The sequence below is a fragment of the Agelaius phoeniceus genome, chromosome 13 (genome assembly GCF_051311805.1).
Source record: "Agelaius phoeniceus isolate bAgePho1 chromosome 13, bAgePho1.hap1, whole genome shotgun sequence".
Classification (NCBI taxonomy): Eukaryota; Metazoa; Chordata; class Aves; order Passeriformes; family Icteridae; genus Agelaius; species Agelaius phoeniceus.
In genome coordinates, this window is record NC_135277.1 from 17,043,116 (window position 1) to 17,055,386 (window position 12,271).

Here is a 12,271-nt window from a genome sequence, read left to right on the forward strand (position 1 = left end):
TATGGGCATCCAGGCAGCACTTGGAGTTCATTGCTGCTCCACAGCCACACCACTTCTCCCATTCCCTAAAAAGGGTCAGTTCTTGTCCCAGCTTTTGCTCCCCAATTTGTCCTGGTGCCAATTCAGCTCCCCAGAAGGATTTAACCCCCTCAAGGAGGGCAGAACCCAGAGTGATGCTGGCCTGGGGCTTGAGTGATGGAGAAAGGTGGGTGGTCCCCAGCTCACAGGCCTGTGGCAGATCTGTCCAGGAACATCTACCTTCATTCCTTTTCCCTCTTTTTTTTTTTCCTCTCTTCTCTTTGATTTGCTTACCCATAAAGTCATGCTTTAGGTTCAGGAGAGATGAGCTACTCAACTGATTCCCTGGGGACAGGGAGAGGTGGCATTTAAAGGTCACCTGCTGCCACAAACCCCACAGCTTCCCTGGTTTTAAACACAGCAGCCCTCCAAAATGACCTTGGGTTTGCTCCTAAGGACCAGAGAACCCCTCTCCATGCCTCAAATCATCTGGCAATCCCCCAAATTATCCAACAGAGCCAAACCAGAGATGGTTTCTTTGGCTCAGGAGCCATTTGGAAGGGAGTGGGAGATGCATGGGGCCCTCTTCTAACAGATGAAACACGTCCCATAAACAGAATGAAGGCAAATCCCCTTGGTCCCCAAAAAAATCCCAAAATTCCATCCCAACACCAGGAATCTGGGACACCGACACCGGCATCTGTTGCTCTGTCCAAGAGGACACGAGGGAGATTTATCCCACCCCACCATCCCCAGGACTCCTGCCAGGGACTTCCCAGCCTCGTTAGCAGCTCTTGCCTTGGAGACATCCTTGGTGGCAGCAGCACCCCTGATGAGGCTCTAATTAGTGAGCTAATTGGAATAAGAGAGCTGTAGAGACAGTCCCAATGCACAGCCTGCTGCAGGGGAGGGACAGAGGAAAACAGGGATGAAGGGATGGAGAGGTGGGGGGAAGATTAAGGAGGATTATAGGGAGGGCTCCCAACAGCTGCCATTGTGGTTAAATTTAAAGTACAATTATTGTGAAGAGAGGGATCCAGGTTTCCTCATCCCACTCATTTCTTCTGGAGCCAAGAAGGAGTTGAAGCCTTGGAAGATGCCAGCTCCTTCCAAACCTTCAAATGACTGCTGGCAGTGGGAAAAGGAGACCCAAATATCCTCTGAAATACCCACTCCCACATCTTTCCCTGTCCTTGAAGTCAGATCCCACACTTAAACAATTTTTTGGGATGGGTCTTTACAGCTTCTCCCACCCCTCTTTGCTCTGTATCTCTTTCTGTGAGAGATATTCTCCTTCTATTCTCTCTTCTCTTCTAAGATCCCCTTTTAGGTTGAACTAGAAGAAAATTAAGTCTGGAACTGGATGAATCTTAAAGTCCTTTACAACCAAAACCATTCTATGATTCTAAGAAAATATGAAAATAAGAAAATATGAGCAACCAAGTCTGGTTGCTCATCCAACATTTTTCCAGCTTTATCTCCTTCAAAACTTTGATTTGGATCTTGCCAGGGCCTACAGTTATTGGTAAATAAATAAAAATCCCAACTTATTCTGCTTGCTGCCCCAGGAAAGCAATAAAGACAAGGCCCAGCAACCCAGAGATGCAGGTACCTCATTATCTCTAGATAATTATCCATAGGTAATGAGATACCCAAGCCCCAGCAAGAGCAGAGCGGGAATAAATCCCCAAGGGACATGACAGATCATCACATTTCCACCCAGAATCATGGAATCGAGCAGACCCCACCAGCTAAGAGGGTTTTTCTCTGCTAAGTCATTCCCTCAGCAAGCTGCTCTCCAAGGAACACTGAAAACAAAACTAATCCTGTTCTCCCAGGAGGAGGAATCCAAAAATAACCCTGTGGATGAATGAGCAGCACAAAGCCAAGTGCTGAGGCTTGGGTTGAGTTTGGGAGCTGAAAGCTTTCCAGCTCCATGTTCCCACTTGAATTACTGCCCGGGCATTCACACGCCGTTCCTGCACTTCATTATAAAAAAGCCGTGGTGTTTCTTTTTGCTTTTGTTTCCCAGTACGGGACGTGAAATCCTGCAAAACCCTGGGGGAGGATGCAGGGAGGGAGAAGCTCCTTGGAGCAGCCTGCAGGCTGATGGAATCCATCCAAAGCTGAGGAAAGCCACTTGTGCATCGGGACATGGGCCTGGAGTCCACAGCTCCAGCGCTGAATTCCTGGCTGGACTTGCTAAGCTTGGCACGTTTGGATGCTCCTCTGTGGGAAGTCCTGGCATGGTGGCAGCACTGGGGATGCTCCTGATATGCTCCCTGCTCTCTCAGCAGGCAGGATGCAGGCACTGGGGTGGCTCACCTGCTCCCTGCCTGCAGGAAGGAAACACCCCCAAAGCCAAGGATGGATCCCCATGGAACATCCAGGCCAGTGCCATGGCACAGTTTCTCACGAGCATCCTGGGGCATGAGAGAAGACCTTCAGCAGGAATCTCACACCCAGGAGCAGAGATTCCTGGGCTGGGATTCCCCTGTGAACCCCACCTCCACATCCTGCCCTTCCAGGGGGAAGCAGCCCCCTACCCAGGTTTGTTCCCTGGCCACCTCCAGGGACACCCCAGCATTCCTGGTTCAGAGGAGGAGAGCAGCCAGGGCAGGGAAACCACTGTTGCTCAGTGATGTGTGCTGAGGAATAGCCCTGTGGTCTTGGGAAAGCCTTGGTGTGGTGACAGCCGACTCAGGGAAGCTGTGGCCAGCAGCAGCTGTGCAGTCCCTGTCACAGAACACCGGCAGGAGCACCGAGAGGAGGCAGCCCGTGCCCAAACTCCCCCCACCTCCCTGGGCTCCCAAACGAAGCTGAGTCCCTCTGCAGGGACAGCAGCAGTGCCTGTGTTTGGGAAGCTGGCCTCAGTGGCACAGCTGGGATTGGGGTGCCATGCCTACTGCCCTGGCTGCTGGCAGGGATCCCCACATCCCCAGGGATCCTTCCAGAGGCTCTGGAGCCCTGGCTCTCAGGGATCTGCATCCTAATAAGCACCATGATGTAACTCTGAGTAAGTCTTGCAAGGGATCAGCCTGAGGAAGCTGCCATTTCTTACCTTTTTTTCCCCTTCCCTTTGTTTCTGCTCTGGTTGAGGTCACCCAGTCTGAACCTCAGCAACACATGCACCTTCTTCCCCTTCTCTTCCCATCCGTGGCCTCATTCCCAAAGAGAATCCCTGTGTCTGTGCCAGCACAGATGCTGCTGCCTGTACCTAAAGCTCTGGAATGGTTAATTAATTTATTTCTACATGGTTCCCAGTGTGGGAATGGCTACAAGTCTCTGTAACATCTCTGGACTCTGTCTCCACCAATTATCTCTGATGTCCGTGTGTTTGGTGTTCCTGCAGGCTATCGACCCATCAGCTGCTTCCCACACATCCAGTGCCCACAAGCCTCCCACGGATGCATCAAGATGCTCCAAAAGTCTTTAAAACAGTTTTTGTTCTCTCCTAGCTGGGGTCAGGAGGAGGTTCACCTCTCCAGGGTGTTTGCATGGCATTGCTGCGGTATCTCCCGCATTCCTTCACTCTGTGTGGGAGGACAGGCATGGAATTGTGAGCAATTTGACCATTTTATTCCCTCTCCTGCCTGCAGAAACCACTGTCTGTCAATCCTGGAAACCCTTCAGTCTTCTGCACAACTCCCTGGCCCTGGGCTGGCTCCAGTGCTGCTCTGCATGCTGCTCTCCTCCCTCTAGGGGATGGTCCAGGGTGGTCTCTCCTCTTCCTCTAGGCACTGGTGGGGAAGAGGACACCAAGATGGATGAAGGTTTTCCACAGAGAAGAGCCAAGCCCCTCTGGGAACCCCAAGGACCAAAGTGGAAGGTGTCAGGATCCAATGGGACTCATGATTGCAGTGGTGGCCACCAAATCCCTGGAGCTCTGAGGCTTTTGCTGTGCCAGTAGGGAGGTCCCTTTCCTGTGGGATCACCTCTTCTTCCTCCCAGCTGGTGCTGAGTCTCTCAACTGGGTTCTTCCCAGTTGGCTCCACTTCCCCCATGTCACAGGGAGCCATGAGTGTAGCTGCTGCTCAGCAACAAAAAATGTGATACAGGTTATAAAAATGTTGCAGTAAGGTCGAAAAATCATAAAGAAAGGCTTCATAAAATCAGGCCTGCTCTGGCTAGCCTGTCATTTCTTCAAAGGCACTTTGCAAGTTCCCATGTGAAAGCAATCCAGCAATCCTGTTGTGAGCAGTTTGTTAGCACAACAATCTATTCCTGGCTGAAAAACAACTGGCACCTGCATAAACTGTTTTTACACCATTAGATAGAAAAATGAAAAGTATCTCTCACAAACAGCTTTCCTGCATGTACTCCCAGGGGATTTGAGTGACTAATCAATACAGAATAACAACTTGTTACTAACCAATAATTGACAAGAAAGCTACTAACCCACTGGAGTCACACACGAGGTTTGTAAAACTGTATAAAAAGGAGTTACGTGAACAAAGAATGGGCTTTTTCCACCATGAAGAAAATTGAGTCCCATGTGATTTATTCCCATATAAAAACACCAGAAGTGATGGGAAAGGGGTGTTTTCCACCTGGTGGGACATCTCCAAGAAGCTCCATACAGGAGGGGATGGTCCAGGAGGCCAACTGGAGCTTCACCATCCTCCTCTCCTGGGTGGCTTGGCCTGAGGATTCAGTAGAGGAGAGAGCAGAGCATCCCCATGATCTGCCAGGGTGGATTCAGCTCCTCTGCTCCAGTCTGCAGCCTAATTGCAGGTGGGACCAGGAAGAGGAGCCTTCTCTGTTTACTCACATAGTTTCAAGGTGAGTAACACACGCTGGGCCCAGCTCTGGCTCCGTGGTGCTGTCAGAGTGAGACCTTCCCCTCCCAGCTGCCCCAGCCCCTGGGCTGCCAGGATGGGCTGAAGAAGCTCTCAAATGGAAGGACACAGGGCTTTGAACCCCTTCCTGCACCATCCCAGAGGGGCTGGGGCCACAGAACTCTCCTTGCCTGGCACTGAGGATCTTTGTCCTCTTTTCCTCCCCTTCCCCCTTCCTTTTGGCACACAAGGAGCTGCTTTGATGCCCTCATGAGACATATTTTCCACCGATAACAGATCCTTGTGATAACAGATCCTTGTGGTCGCCCCTGTGACTGACTCATTCTTCCCAGGGGCTAAATTCTGGTGTCTTCAGCTCCCTTCAGGCACCTTGGGAAAGGAGATATCTTGTTTCCTTCATAACTACCTCTACCAAATAACCCCCTCCTGCCTCTGCTCAGGCCTGCCAGTCCTGACCCTGCAGCTTGGCCAACCCTTGGCCAGCCTGTCCCCAGGAACTCCCCGTCCCTTGGATGTGGGAGCAACCCTTGCTGATGGGTTTCCCTCCTCCACAACCTTTCCTTCCATGGGCTGAAGCAGAGGATCCCAGGAAAACATCAGACCTCAGTGAGCTTCTACACCCAGCAGAGTGAGTGGTCTTGGTGTCCTGGGCGGCTTCCTCTTCCAGGAATTACTTTTTGAAGCCACCCTCATCCTCCCCTGTCAGGAGAAATCCTATGGAGAAACATCTTCAGACATGCTGGATGCATTGGATGGTGCTGGGTTTTGCACAAGAGGCAGTGAATCATCACCCTCTCATCACTTATCTTCTCTGGACTCATGAGGATATCACAGACCTCGGTCACTCTGCCCTTGGTGCCCCCTTCCCAGCCTGTTTCACCACCGTTTTCACAGCAACCTGAGTTTTCAAGGAAGTGGGCTGGGGACAGTGACTGTTCGAGGGTGTTTCCCAAGGAAAGCTGCTGGGGGAAGGATGCTCATGGGATTTAGGAAGCCGCCCTTGTTTGCCGGGGCTGTGCAGGGTGTGAGGAGCCTTGTCTGGGAACACGGTGTGCTCTGCAGCCGCCGGCAGTGGGAGGTGGTGGTGGCTCCCGGGGTTATTGCTGCACCACTGAGGTAAGAGGGATTAGCGCCGCGAGGTTGGGAAAGGGCCGGACCCTCTTGCCGAGCTGGAGTCGAATTGCAGCAGGAGCACCAGCGGCTCCACACAGAGCCCGAGGCCACGGGCTGGCAATCACCACCCCGGCAGGCTGGGACATCTTATTGCCCTCGTAAAAACCTCTTTTCACTCATCAGGCTAATGTGGGTTTTGGCTGGAGCAATTAGAGCCTCACAAAGGGCCCGCTCGCCTCCCACTGCCACATCCCCGCTGTCCCCAAGCTCCCCCTCGCTGTGCTCCGCCCTCCGTGCCAAGTATTTCCTTCTCCTTTTCTCTGCGGTGAGAAGGAAAAAATCCCAACCAAACCCCACAAAAAGGCCACTTTCCCCCCTTTTTGTCTTGCAGCTAACCCGTGGGTGCAGGGAGCTGTTGGAGCAGGAGCACCGGGCTTTTGGCAGGAATGCTGCTGGCCTGTCCCGTTCGTAGGAGCTGAGACAGCCAAGCCTGCCAAGCACTGGAGAGCTGGGGATGAACCTGAAGCCGTTCCTTGAGCTGGGAGCTGGCCAAGCTCTACTGGCCAAGTGTCTTCTTTATTCCCTTCTAGGCTTTTTCCATGCCTGGGTGTATTTCTACAGCGTGGAGATGAGTGGAAAATTACTGGTGATGCTCCAGTGCCAGGTCCCTGCCCTGGCAGAGGTGAGCTAAGGCTGCATGCTCATCCAGGGAACTTCTCACCACGGGATGCTGCTGGGGCTGGAATGCCTTGAAGAACCAGCTAAGAAGTTTAAAAAAACAAAAATAAAGCTATTAAAAAGAAATAAATATTATAAATATGTCCCTTTTTTTTTTTTCCCGCTTAAAAATATTTCTCTGAAGAAATCCATCCATGCCAGCTCACTGAAGTTTTTGCAGCCCAACAGCTGTCTGGGTTCTGCTCCTCAGAAGTACCATGAGAAAGTAAAAATACATCCCAAACAGAGTAGATAAACCAGGATAAACGATGTGCACCAACATTCACAGTCCCAAATCCCTGTGATCCCATCCTCAGGGAGGAAAGGAGCAGTGGCAGAGAGCTTGGGATGACAGGGAGCACCTGGGTTTGGTGGGATGGCGATGGATGGATGGATGGATGGATGGATGGATGGATGGATGGATGGATGGATGGATGGATGGATGTTTAGAGGAGCAAGGAGCAAGCCCTGAAGATCTCCCTTCTGCTGTCCAAGGCATGATTCACAGCCCACATGCTGCTCCTCCAAGGAAGCAGAGGCAACACCACAATCTTCCTGCTATGGGAAAACCCCGACTTCAACACGCAAACCAAGGAGCTGAGGTTGGGGTGCTGCATCCCTGGGACCTGGGAGCCTCCATCCCAGTGTGGTTCCCCTCCTCCAGGCTCAGGAATGCTTATCTAACCCAGTTCCCCTGAGCCAGGACTGGTGGGAGGGACGGAGTGTGCCCTGCTCACATCCAGGTCACTGGAAAATCCCCTTGGCTCGGACAGAAGCAGCACATGGACATCACACACCTCAGACTGCTGAGCCTGGCCTCTCCCCTCCTCTGCAATGGCATCTCCAGCCTTCCTCTTTTTCTCCTGAAACTACTGATTTGGCCTGTATTTGTGAGCTGTTCTAGGGAAATTCACTCTTCCAGCCAGGAAGGGCAAGCCCAGGTGTTTTGGTGCCCATCAAAGGAAAGCATCTCCTTGGCAAACATAGCAAAGCCATTCATCACCTTCAGACACCTCTCTTCCCACGCAGCAATTTTCAGTGCCTGCAAAGGAAAAGAAAATAACAATAAATGAGTGAGGCTCTTGGCTGTGCCTGCTGCAGAATCCCTGGATGGGGCTGCAGGACCTTCTCCAGCCCAGTGTGGGACATGACATCCCCCCAGGTGACTGCTTGGATGCACAATCTGTCCTTTTCCATCCCTCTGTTACTGGGACACTGATGTTGGGGCTGACCCCAGCTCCCTCAGCAGGGTTTTTACTGTGGAAACCCTCAGGAAAGAGGGCTGGGAATGAGGAGGTGGTGGATAAACCCCACTGCCAGTTTGGGGATGGCTTTATCATGCCAGGGAGAGGAGAGGAGAGGAGAGGATTGGCTGCTCAGGGTTAGGGCTGAAATGACCCCCTGCCTTGCTCTTCCCCAACCCAACTCCAAGTCCTCATCATCTTGCAGCTCATGGAAACCTGTTAGAAGGAGGTTTATTCCTGGCTGACCCTCCCTCAGGGATATCTGATGCCATCTGATCCACAGCAGCTGGATCAGCCCTTCCCACAGGGAACCACAGCTTGGCCCCAGTTCAGCATCTGCCCCTGGGCTGGGGACTCCCCAGCCCCAGTTGGTAGCTGGCCTTGATGCCACCAAAGTTCCTGGGGACTTCCCAGGGCTTCCCAGCCTTTGGAAGGGCTAACATTGCATCAGCCAGGCCTGGAGGAGATGCTCAGTGACACTCAGGGATCTCCTCCTCCTTCTCTTGGCTTTCAAAGCTTTTCCTGCTTTGCATGTTCTCCAGAAGGACGCCAGATCTCCCTGGGGCACTCTTGGTGCCACTTGGATGGGGACCTCCTTGGATCAGACACTAAGAAAACACAAATCCACAAGTTTTTTGTCCTCAGGCAGGTAATTAGTGGCTTGGGCTTTGCCTACGCCAAGCCAGTGGCTCTGCAAGACATAGCAGGTCCTGGGTTTTCCAGACTTTTCATCAGCTGGCCAGTGGCATACATAAATCCCAGTCCAGGAAAATCCTGGATGAGCCTTTGCTGTTCTCCACAGTCCCAAAATCCACTGAGCACTTTCCCATCAAAGCTCAGCACCAGCAGAAGAACCATGCTCAGGGCAGGGTCCCATCTGCTCTCCAGAAGGTGATTCCCAGCTCACCATTCCAGCTTGGGCCTTCTAGCCCCAGCAGGACTTTTCAGCCCCAAACAATGATGAATTTTTGGAGAAGGCTCCATTACCCAGCGTGGCCCTGGCTGGGTAATCCCATCACCACATCCTGACACATTTTTCCCCAATACCTGCAGCAAAAGGGAAACATCCCCCATAGCCTTTTGTCCTCCCATCCCACCACCTCAGGCCAGCACCAGCTTGGAGGCTTCCTGCTTTCCTGACCTCCTTGCTGCTCCAAACATCTCATGGAGCCCACTGGATGGCCTGGGGCTGTGTCCTGCTGGATTTGACTGCAAGGGATTAGGGACAGACTGGGGAGGCAGCACAGAATGCTCTCACAGCCCCAAAGCTTGGAGACACCATAACAGCCTGGGATGGTTGCAAGTTGGTGCTGTGAAAAATGCATATGATATGATTGGCTCTTTGCAAATATTAAAATGAATACTAGATGTGTTATGTTGGAAAGTTATGCTGTATTAATCTCTTTTAAGTAGTGCTGTATGAATCTCTTTTAAGTAGTGTGGTAAATATGGTTTTTAGGCTATAGCTTAATATTAAAATAGAAACTATGTGATGTAAGATACTTTTGGTATTATTTTGTATACTTTTCCATTCCTAGCTCAAGGAATGGGAAAGATAATCAAGAAATTCTTCACATTATCCTATGTGTATAGAGATAACAGCAACGACACCAAGATCCCAAGAGAAGAATTATTGCCTCCTTATCAGGACAGCTCAGACTTTGAGGAACCAAGAAGGTCGATTTACAAGATGGGGGGGAAGCTGAAATTAAGCAGAAACCCCCTAGTTTGAAAGGAATGTTTGAATCATGTATGAGATCTATGAATATGCAATAGGCTATTGCTTTTAAGGGGTAATCCTTTGTTAGCAAAGTGTGCTTTGTGGCAGAGTGCCAGGCACCCTATGTCCGTAATTCTTTACTTTTTATTGTCTCTTATTGTCCTAATTGTTATTACTATTTTCATTACTATTAAACTTCTAAAATTTTAACAAAAGCAAATGGCATCCCTAAAATCTCCATTGTATCCCCACAAAAACGAGTGGGCAGCACATGGAGAAGTCCTTTTCCATGACAGCATTTCAAAAGTCCAGGAGGAAAAAGAAATTCCAGAGAATAAATCAATAAACTTCTCTCAACGTGGTTTTAATTAGCAGTGTTGATGCAGACTTCAAAGGGAGGAAGGAGAGAGGAGGAGGAGCAGAGGCTCTGATTTAGCTCTTAGCAATGTGTATTCCTCTGCATCCAGCAAAGATTGAGAAAGGGATTGATTTGGGGGAAAAAAAAAAAATCCCCAGATGTTAACACATTTGCAACCCAAAAACCCATGGGAAAAAAAGCCCCAGATCCTCACATTCCTGCACTGACGCCCATCAGCTCCTCCCAAACACACGTGGCCACTGCTGACATCAGTTCCAGGAGAGCCGCAGGAGCTGGGAGGTGTTTTGGGGCCAACCCGCCTGTTTTGGAAACACTTTCCTCATTTCGAGGGTGGTGGTGCCAGCTCATCTTGGGCACGATGCCCTCCTTTATCTTCGGCTTCCCCATCGCCCCGAGGCTGCTCCTCCCAAGGTCATCCCACTGATCCATCTGGGTGGCTGCTCCTTATCTGCCCAACCAGGAGCAGCTTCCCCTCTCCCCTCCAGGGATGGATGGAAGGCTGAGATAAAGATCCACTGGCTCCAGAAAGGGGGATGGAAAGAGGTTCTCCCATCCAAGCACGAGGTGGAGGGGACAATCTGGACACCCAGGACACCGCTGGGCCAAAGAGCCCCAGGGCACCTCGTGCCCATTGTCTGGGCACGCCTGGATATGGGGAAATTAACATAAACCCAGATAAAACCAAGAGCAAATCAGCATAAAATGTATATACAGCCAAGAGAGGAGGGTGAGAGAGAAGCTGTTGCACTTCTCCAGGTATTTCCAAAACTCCTCTCCAGAGCCATGGTAGGAGAAAGCTAATTTTCCTCCAAAATTTTGTGCAGGCTGAAACCAGCAGAGAACCAAGACCAGGGGGAAAACCAAACCCAAACCCGTGGCGTTTTGCATCTCATCCTCTCCTGGGCCTGAGAGGATGCTCGGGAGAGGGAGAGCTTCAAATGCTGGCTCAGAGGGGTCCATCCCCACCATCTCCTGATTTCCACAAGGGAAGAGGAGATGCTGGCACGGTGGAGCCTCAGCTGGAGCATCCCAGAAGCACACCTGGATGCCACGGGAGCGCCGCTGGCTCCGGGGGGATGTTGGGAAGGGGTAATGGGGAGGAGCCGGACCGAAGGACAGCCCCGTGCTCGGCACTGGCCGGGTGGGGACGCGGCCGGCCGGGATTTTCAGCAGCTGAGTGAGCCAGCAAAGCAAACACGAGAAAAGAGCTCCCGAGTCATATAAACAAACAAACAACCAATTAAGAGATGAAATGAATCTCCCAAGTACATAACCTTTCTGTTTAAACACTCTGGGCCTGGAAGTGTTCCAGCACATCTGACCCAGCTTCGCCTGTGATCTCCCTGCGGGATGAAAGGGGCTGGGTTTCAGGGAGTGACTTTTCTTCTGCCTCTCCCCCCACCTAATTATATTATCCTTTCTTTCTTGTGTTGGCTAATTTCAAAGGGAAAGTCCCTAGATGTTTCCTTCTGTTAAAAATGGGTTAGAAACCATTGTAAAATAGTTGATAATTGTTAAACATGTACTTTTAGTTTGGTTATTGTAAAAAGGGTTAAAAGGGTAGTTATAAGAAATCCGGTACTCAATGTACCATAAGTATACCTGAGTAAAGTGCATCACCCCCCAAGTGAAACGAGCCAGCCTGGACAGAATCGTAATGGCCAATCAAGCACCGAAAGCCTTCATGCAAATGAAGGATCCAAAAAGAAACCAATCCAAAGGGATAAAAAACAGGATAAAAAGGGGCATCTGACCCACTGAATTTGTGCTGCTCCACCTGGAACATCAGGGCCATCGCTGCTGAGCAGCCCCGACGGGAACGCTCCTGCTTGGCCCACAGGCCTCCTTGCTTTAGGCTTTTCTTTTTATTGTAATAAATGCTGAAATCACTTGAGTACCGGGAGTGTGGTCCCGTTTTTAACACTTCTGCATTCCCTTCTCAGCACGGAGCAGGAGCTGCCTCCCTCCCCATCCCTGGAACAGGACTGACTGCAGTGACCTGTTAATGACAGAATTTAAGGATGGTATAGAGGAAACGAAACTGTCCTTAAACTGGGGTAAATCGACCCACCAGCATTAAAAGAGCAGAGGGAAGAGAAAAACAGGCTTCAAAAGGAAGGCAGACAGCCCTGGAAGAATTCTGGGGGAGAATGAGGATGCTTCCACAAGAGGACAAGGCACAGAGGTTTAAGTGGGTTAAACCCAGTTGCAGTAGTGTTAATTTTACTGGGGTTTCTGTCCTCTGCAGCTCAGCCAGCTCCCTCCTTGGAGCATCCAACAC

The 12,271-nt window shown here is 50.9% G+C and overlaps 1 protein-coding gene across 3 annotated transcripts in view; it reads right to left on the bottom strand.

The window, feature by feature from the left end:
• The window catches only part of PPCDC (phosphopantothenoylcysteine decarboxylase), a 34,816-nt gene that overhangs the window by 878 nt on the left and 21,667 nt on the right, over positions 1-12,271 (bottom strand). The window contains exons 5-6 of one of the 3 annotated variants that reach the window (XR_013184155.1): positions 7,445-7,689; positions 4,503-6,691 (exon numbers count right to left, since the gene is read on the bottom strand). The gene's annotated coding sequence lies outside the window, so the exon portion shown is untranslated. Of the gene's footprint in view, positions 1-4,502; positions 6,692-7,444; positions 7,690-12,271 lie in introns of those variants that run through there. The other 2 variants (XR_013184154.1, XM_054642111.2) reach the window with 2 other exon arrangements.